The sequence below is a fragment of the Tamandua tetradactyla genome, chromosome 3 (genome assembly GCF_023851605.1).
Source record: "Tamandua tetradactyla isolate mTamTet1 chromosome 3, mTamTet1.pri, whole genome shotgun sequence".
NCBI classification, from domain to species: domain Eukaryota; kingdom Metazoa; phylum Chordata; class Mammalia; order Pilosa; family Myrmecophagidae; genus Tamandua; species Tamandua tetradactyla.
In genome coordinates, this window is record NC_135329.1 from 71,025,628 (window position 1) to 71,035,852 (window position 10,225).

A 10,225-nucleotide genomic window follows, 5' to 3' on the forward strand; every position below is an offset into this window, starting at 1 on the left:
AAATAAATTTTGAGTGCCAGTAAGTACAGTGAAGGCAAGTAAACAGGAGAAGGTGACAGCATGAAAACAGGGTGTGTGGCATTTTATATAAAATAACAAGGGAAGACCTTTCTGATTGCACGGTGCTTTAGCAGCAACCTGTCTAAACTGAGGGAGTTACCGGCCCACATAAATGGGAGAGTAGGTCTTGGGCAGAGAGTATGGCCAGTTCAAAGGCCCTGAGGTAAGACTCTGGGTACCATGTTTGAAACGTAATAATCATCCTGCAAAGTGGTTATTATATTTCTCATTTTTAGGTAAGAAATCTAAGGCACCTAAGCCTGTCCAAGATCACAGCGCTGTAATTTTAACTTGAGTTTTTCTGACTCCAAAGCCTTTGTTTTTTTCATCACTGTCATCTTTAAAGGCATTCTCGGTGATATGAGAAAAGAGAGTGGGAGGATGCCCCTGAACTTATCATTCTGCCTCACCCTCCCAGGGGTGCTTCCTAAGTCCTCCCTCCATCTAGAAATGGAGCAGTGCATGTGGACTGAGGACCTGCCATGGGCCCCTCCATGCTGGTAACCAAAGGAAACCACCCTATGCTCTCTCCCAAGAGACAGCTCATAAAGGAACCAAAGTCCAGCCTGGAGAAGGTCTGAGACAGTGCTTCCTTTCAACCTGGGTGACCACGAAGTCTTCCTAAAGGAGATGGGAAAATGGCCCAGACTTTGAAGGGTAAGGAGAGTGGGTAAGCTTCCCAGTTGGTGCCTGCTCAGCTTTCCCATTGTCCTTATCTGTGGAAGGCAGTGTTGTTTGTTCACTATTCTTCCTTTCGCGCCTTCCCTCACCAAGACTTCACTGTCGGCAGAACATTCTCTGTCAACCAATGCAGACTTCGGTCTCATGACTCGCATTGGTTAATGGAATGTGGGTGCAATTGGCAGGAGCTTTTGATTTGAAGCTTTAAGAGTTATGGCAAAGCTCTGCCAGCTCTCTTTCACTTTTGCACGACACCATGAAAAGAAAATAAACAGTCCACTGCTGGTCCGAGGATGAATGGACTAGTAGAAAAGACCAAATACTGACCACCTGCCTGGAGCTTAGCTTGTCAATCCCAGTTCACTCCACCTAAGCTCAGCAGGTCCAGACAGAGTTAAGCTGATCTGGTGGACCTGCAAGAGCGAAACAAATACCTGGTTTTATAAGCCAGTGAGGTTTCAGAGATTATGAGTTACCTAGCACCAAAAGCTGAATAATGCACCTTTGCTCTCAAACACAGGTGATCTCAGGTAGGCCTATTAATTTCTCCAGGGGAGTGAAACACCTAGCGGACACCAGCATGACAGTCTATCGACTGTTCAGGTTCAAGGTTCCATCTCTGACTTTTTAGGGAACCCAATGATCACGTTTTTATTCTCACCCTCCCCAAACTTTCCATCTAGCCTACAGATTGTGAATGGCTCAGTTCATGGGCAATATGTTAAAAAGTTGACTCCTGTGTTCCAATAATTCTTTGCTCCTTGCATAGTCCTGAGAACCCTGGGGCACTTCAGGGGACACTCTGGAGCCTGCCAGGGTAAGAGAAGGAGCATGAGACCGGGGACCACACCACCCATCCTGGCTGCACCTCAAGGACCTCCATCTTTATATCCTGCACGCAATCAGATTCCTTGTAAAAGACCTTATCTGAAGTTGCAATCTATTACCTTAAAATGTGTACAATCACCAGTTGGCATGGAAAGCCCAACATGCTACATCCTAATACTCAAAGGTGGCCATTACCTGTCCCTGCTCTTTTGTCCAAGGCCAAAGCTCTTTTTTATCTTCGCTTTCATCCCTGTCCCCAGTGGCCCAAGCCCCTGGTTTGCTATAGCTGGGCATCCTCAGGTCTCTCAGGCTCCTTTGTCCTCTCTGTCTGCAACGTCCACTTCCGTCACTATCTGCCAGTCAAGGTCTGCCCCTCGGGGTCCAGAACAGCGGCAGAGCCCAGTCCGGTCAGCCCGTAGCTGAGGTGGTATTCCTACATCGGGCAGGCACCGCTGAGCGCTGTACACAAATTACAGCGCTTTACCCTGAATCAAATACTGTTCTTCTTTCCTCTCGAAGTTCAGAGAGGTTGAGTAACTTGCTCTAGACCACACAGTTAGACAATGCCTTGCCAGGGTCTGCATTTACACGCGCTCCAGAGCCTGCGTTTTATAGATGATGAAATGGTGGCCATGAGTGAGAAGGTCCAGCAGCTGGTTGATGGCCAAGCAGGTGCGTGGGTCTGTCAGTCAGCGCCAGCCTTGTTGGCTGGTGGCAGAGCAGTGCCTCCAGGCTCTGACCGTGCCCACGCTGGAGGTGTGGGATGGGACCTGAGCCAAGGCAGTGCTGTGCTTGCACGAGCATTCCTGCAGCGGTGCCTCCTGCCAGCTGGCCACGCCTGTGTGTGGTCCACTTGGGCATTTCCTCTTGCTCAGTTCCTCGTGGAGTCACAGCTCAGAGCTGGAAGTCAGCTTGGAACACCTGCGGGCCGTTGGCTTTCAGAACGAAAACCCATTAAAATCACCAGGGAAGGCTTACAAAAACCGGCTCAGCGCCACCACCTGGGGTTGTGATGTGATGGTACCGTGGGTGGGCCCGGATGTTGGCATTTTTGATGCACGCCAATGTGCAGTGAGATTGAGTTTCTCTACTCTAATCCGACATCCGATCCAGCAGCAAAACCCACCTCACGGAAGGAGAAACGCCCTGGGCAAGCCCTCAGCAAGTGAGAAGCAATGCTGGGCCTGGAAGCTGAGCCCTTCTGATTCTGAAGCTTTCCGTCTTTTCCATGAACGGGAAGTCTCTCTAAGCATTTTAAGCATTGGCTTTCTCCCTCTTTCCATGGCATATGAGTCCAGGGCCCAGCAGAATGAGCTGAGCTAACAAAATCCCACCTGGTTGGGAAAAAAACGACAGTTGGACATAGAATCTGGGGTGTCATTGAGCCTGTTAGGGGGGCCACAACCAAATTGTTGGGGTCAGGAATTGTAAGCATCACCAGCTGTCTCCATTGTCCCACACACCCTACTCTCTCCCCACCTGGACCCTGATGGGACAGCACAACTCTACCCATCCCAGTGGGGTATGTCCTGAGAGGGGCTGAAATCTGGCCACCACCTTCCCCCGTCCTGCCTGCCACCTACCCCAGCCTTTCATATTTAACACATCCAAATATTGATTTTTACATACAGTCCCAAGGAATTACCTAAACTCATGAGCTTTAATCTTTCATTCTGAATACAAGGCCTTTAAAATCTGACATGTCACTTCAAAAAAAAAAAAAAGAATCACAGGAGTATGGCTTGTCAGTTTAATTGGGGGTTAAAAAAAATCTCTATCCCTACATCCTCTTGCAGCTTTTCCGTGGTTACTGTTCTGCCTCTGTCTCCACAGAGACCACTCTGGGCCTGGTAGCCATGGTGACGTGAGAAGATGTGAGCAGATGGGAGCTCTACTTCCCGAATTTAAACATTGTCGTGTTGGGGGGAGGGGCGGCGGGGAATGAGGAAAGGAGAAGAAAGAATGCTGAGAGCAGAAGTTACAAAATTCTTGACCTAGGAATGTACTGCAGTGTTGAGGACAAATGATAAGGCATGTTTTCATTGCTGAGCTGAGCTCTTCTCCTTGACCTCAATAAATGATTCATTCCCCCCTTTCTCCCCTTGTTCTCAGACCCTTCTAGGTATCAGCATTCCCTGGGGAAATGGAAACAAAAGGTTTCTGTAACAGGCAGAGTTGGAGGCATTTTTAAACTTGGAAGCAAATTGCAATAGTATCTTTTAAAGAATGCATTATTCAATTCAGAAAACAGGGGTCCAAACTGGTGTCAGGCTGGAAAGATCCCGGCTCAGGAGGTATGAAATTTGTAAGATATCTGCTAGCTCTGAGACTATGTAAAAGAAATTTTACCAGGAGGTTAAACTGTGACTTTCTGTCTCAGCTTCTGCTGGGGCCCCAGGACATGGCAGGATAGCATAGGTGGCCGTCAGCCATGCAGGACGTGCTAACTGAACAGTAGATTTTTAAGTCATTAACCTAAGAGAAGGTGGAAGAGATTTCTTTGGAGAAAGTTTCAGTTGCCCGTGGGCGAGAGGAGCGAGCCACTCTCCCCACTTTCCAGCTAGAGTTTGGGGCCAAGGCCTCAGGCCCCCAGAGAGATTGGCATGTGACTCTCTGGGATTTGGGGAAACAGGAAACTGTACCTGATTCAAAATGAGGGTTGTGTGCGGATGAAGCAGCCTGAGAAGGATTGTGAGATGGGGAGAAGGAAAGGGAGGAGGGGAGCAAGAGCAACATTTTTTTTTTTTTTGCATGAGCAGACACCCGGAATCAAACCTGGGTCTCCAGCATGGCAGGCGAGAACTCTATCCTGGAGATCAACTTTTAACTGAACCAAAAGTCCAGTTTTGATTTTAGACTGAAATGGACATTTGCTACTGAGGGAGGCAGGGGCAGCTCCTGGCCCAGCCGGAGACTTCACTGCGGGAGGTGATGGGAAGCGCACCTGCGGAGCATTTAATGAGAAGGAGGAGAAAGACGAGGTTGCTTTCTGCCTGCACCCTCCTGTGCCAGCTCATTCAGGACACTGGTGACTGGGTAGGAAGATTTGGGGACTCCAGGTGCCTCATCATTGGCCTAGAGAGAGGCAAGGCCCCAGAAGAATTTCTGCACAGATATTCCTTCTCAAGTCTGAAAGTCACCTCAGGTTGTGCTGCTTCTCCGCACTCTTCCCAGCTCCTTCCTCGCACCCATTCTTGCTCCCAAGTTGGTTACAGCATTTATCTCTAGTCTGCATTGTGGGTTCTGATGCCTGGGGACTAGTGTTATTTCTTTCGGACCCCAGGACTGGAAGACAGCACCAGGGCAGTTCAAGTCTAGAGGGGAACCCACAAGCTGTCTGTACGGCTGTAGTTTAGAACAGAGGGACAAGCCTGTGGCTGCCAGGCTTGACTGAAATCAAAACCGAAACCCCTATTTCACTTGCTCACCGATCCTGAAATCGTTTTTTCCTGGAGTTCACGCCATGCCCTTCCTCGATGTGCTGGAAGGAGCTGCAGGGACTGCTCTGGCCACCAGATCGCCTCCTGCACAGCCCCATCCGTTCATCTCCTAGTCCATCTAACAGCCCCTAAGGAAAAAACACAATGGAGAGAGATATGCAAATAATTAGATTTCTATCTTCCCTTGAGTGTTCCCAAAGTACTCCTTTGTGGGCCCAAAGGTGGCTGCTAAAGAGAAACAAACCTTCAGCGGGGAAAAAAAATCACACTCTGCACCTGCTGGTGGCTGATGGGGAGGCGTCCTCTGGGCGATAGCAGTGGCATCTCCCGATCCTGCTCTCAGAGTCCAGGTGGAAAAGGACCCAGAACTGAGGAGTCCAACAAGGACCAAACCCAGAGCCCCGGGTGCCACGGGAGAGCAGAATTCTCTTCCTGGACTGGAGCTGCCGCAGGGCACGCTGCCTCCAGCCACGTTGCTTAGTGACGCAGAGGTGTCCGGGTCTGGTCCAGGTCTGCAGAATCTGTCATTCCTGGTCCCCACTCGTGGGCAGGGGACCCCCTCTCTGAATGCCTGCTCTTGCCAGGCCCTACACCAGGAAGGCTTCCTCATTGCCCAGGGGCATGCAGGAGCCCAGCGAGGTTGGCAGCTGTCACCCAACCTATAAAGGGGGACAGTGGTACCCTGAGGGGGCCAAGGGTTTGTCCAAAGCTACCTAGTGAGTTTCATATAGCACAAGACAGACTAGAATACCCTGGTGTTCTGACGCCAACAACAGTGCCATTTCCATAGCCCAGCATTTGGGGATCCTGGGGCTCTTTAAATATTTAGAAGTTTGCTCACTCACAAATCCTTAGAGAGATGTTCAAACGCTGAGAAGAGAAAAATGACAACGATTCGTCGAACACCTGCAGCTCACCCTCTTGCATGCCTCTCCGCTCGCTCGGCTGCACTCCAAGGGCCTGGCGCTCACCACTTGGCACAGGGAAGGCTCTCTGCCGCCTGGTGCAGCCTGGGCACCTCAGGCCACCCTCTTGTAGCCTCGGACTCGCCTGAACAGAACCCGAGTCTGGTCCAAGCCCAGGGAGGCAGGTCCTGCCTGAGCTCAGCTGGAAGTTCCATCAGATGGAGATGGAAGCAATGGTCTCCCTTCTGCGGCCTGAGCCACCTACAGTTCCCTCCAGAGGACCTGGCTCCTGGAGCAGAGATGGGCTTTAGCCCCACATTGCGGCTGGGTACCTGGGAGTGTTGGGCCGTGGAATGGGCCTTGGGGATGAGAAGTCACAAGCCGGCACCTGGGGCCATCCCATCCACTTGCTGCCCCACTCACAGGACGAGGCTCACTCACAGCCCGGCGGACACAGGTGGAGCTGACGTCTCCGAGGCCTGGGTCCTGCTGCCACCAGGCCTGGCTTGGCTGAGGGCAGCTGGCACCTTGTACCAATCAGCTAAGCCTATAGGCCTCTTAGCTCTAACTTCGTTTTCTAAGTTTGGAGTCTTTGAGTCATCTGTCCTCCCTGTGATGTGCCAACCACTCTGTGCTTCTCTTGACCTGACCTAACATCTTACCATTCCCTCTCCTACTAGACTCTGTCCCCTGGGACTAGTGATCAATGGGTCAATTTCCACTGTCCCCCCAGAGTCTTCATCAACTATTCCATCTCTTGTGCAGGCAAAAGTCTTCTGGCCCCTGAGGATACTTCTCCAGCCACTAGCACTTGTGGCTGCTGCTGAGTGGGCCTGAGCCTGCATCTCTAGGGTGGGAGGTGGGGTTGCTCTGTGCTGGAGGCTGTCCCCTTCACCAGCCTGGGCCACCAGGCTGCCCACTCCTCACAGCTGCCTTTTCCTCTAGGGAATTGCCCAAATGGGAGCCACTACATGTCAGTGGCCAACAGAGGAGTGGCATGGGGTACAAAAGGCTGGCCCCTGGCCTCAAGGTTGGACCAATTCTGACCAAAGCTCCCTTGGGCCAGGCTGAAGCTAATCTTCACCTGAGACCAGCCCCTTACTTAGTTTTCTTAGTTTTTTTCCTAAGTTTTCTTCCCCTGCTCTATCCTTCTTCCCTCCCTCCCCTTCTCCTGAGGGGACCCCTTCCATAAATCACTTTCCTGATAATCCTTATTTCAGGCTCTGCTTTTGGGGAACCCGACCTGAGATATTGTCAGGAGCTGCTTGGAGCTGCAGCTTGTCACGCCTGGAAATTGTCATCATCTGGAGCTGTTATCCTCAGAGTCTTAAATTCCATCAGAGTGCTCTACCCACAGCCTGCTGTCCTCCCAGCTGCCTATATTTTCTCCTTACCCTTTGTGTACATCAAAGCTACCAGCACCTTCATTCCCCAGCTCTCTTCCTTTCCCTATATCCTTGTTCTGCTGTCTGTTGCTGCATTTTCCTTAGAAATCCCCAGCTCCTCCTGGAAGTGACTGCCTCTGAGCCTCGCAGCTCTCCAGGACCTCCAGAGAGAACCATGAAGGCTGCCACCGCAGACCATTCGTGGTCTCCAGCCCTGATGAAGCCAAGCAAGCCTTCTGTTTCTCCAGTCAACTCTTACCCACGGTAGTTATTTAAAACCTTCTTGACAATTCTCAGACTTCCCACCCACCACTTCCCACTCCTTCCCAGCAGATAACCTTATCTTCTACTCAGAGAAAAAAATAGATGGCATCAGATAGCATCTTCCTCTACTTCCTGCATTCACACCTGCCAACTACTTACCCATCCTTAGCCTTTAAATATTCCTTCTCTACAGCTAAAAGAGAGCCTTGTTCTTTCTGTGATCTAACTCCAAATCTCTCTCTAAACTCTGACTCCCTTACTTCTGCACTTTCTCAAAGATCTTGCCGAATGGTTGTGCTCTCTCAGGCTCGCCTTTTCATCCTTTCTCTCACTGGAGCTTTCTTTTTAGCCCAAGTTTCTTCCATCTTTTGTCACCTCCTACTACAGCCCTGGATTTTTCCTTCCCTTCATAATCAAACCCGATGAAATGCCATCTGGATTTCTCCCTGAACTCTTGTCTGAAACTCTTCTGTGAAGCTAAATCCTACAGGCACCTCTGATGACTCTTTCCCTTGGCTTCCCCTGGCTTTGGGCCACCATGCCATGCTCTCCTTTCCTGACTCTGCCTTTCTCTAAGTGAGGACCCCAGCTCGCCTCAGGCCATGTGGACCATTTCTCATCTCTAAAGTGGGGTAAAATGGTAGTAACACCATACTTTGCTCAGCAAGCTCAAGTAGGTGATACAGGAACAATCCTTAGAAGGGAGCCCGTACGGAAAGTGCGTGCTGCCAAGATCACCAGCTGCCTTAGCTGGGTCACAGTGTTGTGGCATCTTGGACTGACCCAGCCGCGCATGGGCCCCAGTTCAGCTGGGGTAATGCTTTAAAAAAGCAACTATTTCCCTGTCCCTCTCCCACTTACATTTCTTCAGTCACGCAGCCTTGTTTCAGGACAAGCTCTAGCCTCTTTATCATGGTGTGCGAGGTCCTTCGCGATGGCATTTTCGTTTCTCTCCCCAGCGTCCCCTCTCCCCCACATAACTTGCACTCCAAACATGCTACACCCAGTGCGAGTTTTCAGAATGCACCATGCCCTCTCACCCCTGGGCCTTAAGCCATCCTCCCTTCTCTGCTCAGAGCACTTTTCCCACTCGCCACCCTCCCTGCCTCCTGACTTATACTTGAGAGGTCAGCGAGGGCTTCCAGAGAAGAAGGCAGAACTCAACAGAGACAGGCCTCTCCCTATTTCTCAGGACTGGGTGAGGCACCCCTTCCTTGGGTCACCGCCTTCTGGATCTCCATCCACCATTGCCCTTGTCTACTGCCTGGTTATTGCCTGTTTACTTGTCTGGGTTTTCCAGTCCTTGGAAGACACGGAAAGCTTCAGGTTCTCAGGCCTTTTCTAACCATTAGTTAACTGCCTGGCATACACTTTGTCTCGCTGACTATTTGTTAAAGGATTTCATTCATGGAATACTTTGTATGTACCCGCCACAACACCAGGTCCTCAAATGCCGTACTGAGTAAGGAGATGCAAACTGCTACAATAGGCAAATCTGCGATCTCAGTGGCCTCTTACAGGAGAAGTGTGTTTCTTCCTTCTGTGGCAGTCAGCTGGTGGGTGGGGTGGCATGTGGCATGCTCTGCTCCATGACGTTTTCCAGGAATCATGCTGACGGAGGTTCTGCCATCTCTGATTCCCGGCTTCCAGTGTCACTCTGACTCCTGGCCTCCTGTTGGTAGATGGAGACAGAGGGGAGATGGAGGGTCAGGTAGGAGGATTGCACAGCCAGGCCACGTGTGCACAGAGATGGCCAGGGCTCGGGCACGTGGTCCTGCCACGATGGGAAGAGGCTGAAACACAGAACCCCCGCTGGGTCCCCTGGGGTCAGCCAGCCATCTCTGCCACACACCTTGGTCTCATTTAATCCCTACTGCCATCCTGGAAGGAAGATAGCATTGGCAGAGCCTGCACGTAGCAGGTAGAGCCAGCTGTGTATAACTCAGCCCAGTGGGCTGCCCCACGGCGTGGGGTCTCCACGTAGGGTGTGGCTCACCAACACTGGCGTGGCATTTCCCCATCTGCTCTCCTGGTTCTGCCCACTGGATCCCGAGGGCCACTTACTCTGGGTGTCTCAGGCCCTGGCTGCCAAGGAGAGATTTGGGAACTGGCCACACAACACTGAGGGGCTCTGACTCCTTCTGGAATTTTCTTCGGGAAAATTCTTGCTTCAGAAGCCAGTTACAAGGCCGTCACACAGCTCTTAGCAGGTGTAGACTCAAGGTTGTCCTGTCCCCAGTCTCCTTGAAAGAGAAAGGGAAGGACCACTGGTACAGGGCTTTGGAAGGTCACTGATGCTCTGAGTTGATACCTAAGCTGGGAGCCATGGCTCACTATCTTTATATATGAATTTCTGGGTTCAGCAGACACAGCCCAATGGGCAATGGAAATTGGAAAGAGTCTTTCTCAGCTGTCCAGCAGCTCCGTATGCCCCTCCCAGAGTCAGAGCTGCTTCTGCTGGGCAAGTGCAGGCAGGAGGGGGACTTATGCTGCTGGAGAAGGGATCCAGAGAGTACAAACAACCGTGAAGGAAACTGGTTCTATGGGCCACACTGCTTAATAATCACATTTATCACCCCCCCTCCCCCCGCCTTTTGATTCTGGCTTCATCTCATCTGTTTGTTTTTGATGCTTCAGTGAGTCCAGCTACTCCTGAGAAATG

General features: G+C 51.1%; 1 long non-coding RNA gene across 1 annotated transcript; it reads right to left on the reverse strand.

Annotated features, from left to right (window-relative positions):
• Nucleotides 1-973: 973 nt before the first annotated feature.
• On the reverse strand, nt 974-8,511 carry LOC143676140 (uncharacterized). Its single transcript, XR_013171864.1, has 3 exons — nt 8,425-8,511; nt 4,998-5,137; nt 974-2,903 (listed from the first exon to the last, which is right to left on the reverse strand). It is a non-coding gene; the product is annotated as an uncharacterized LOC143676140 (long non-coding RNA).
• Between the last annotated feature and the right edge of the window lie 1,714 nt (nt 8,512-10,225).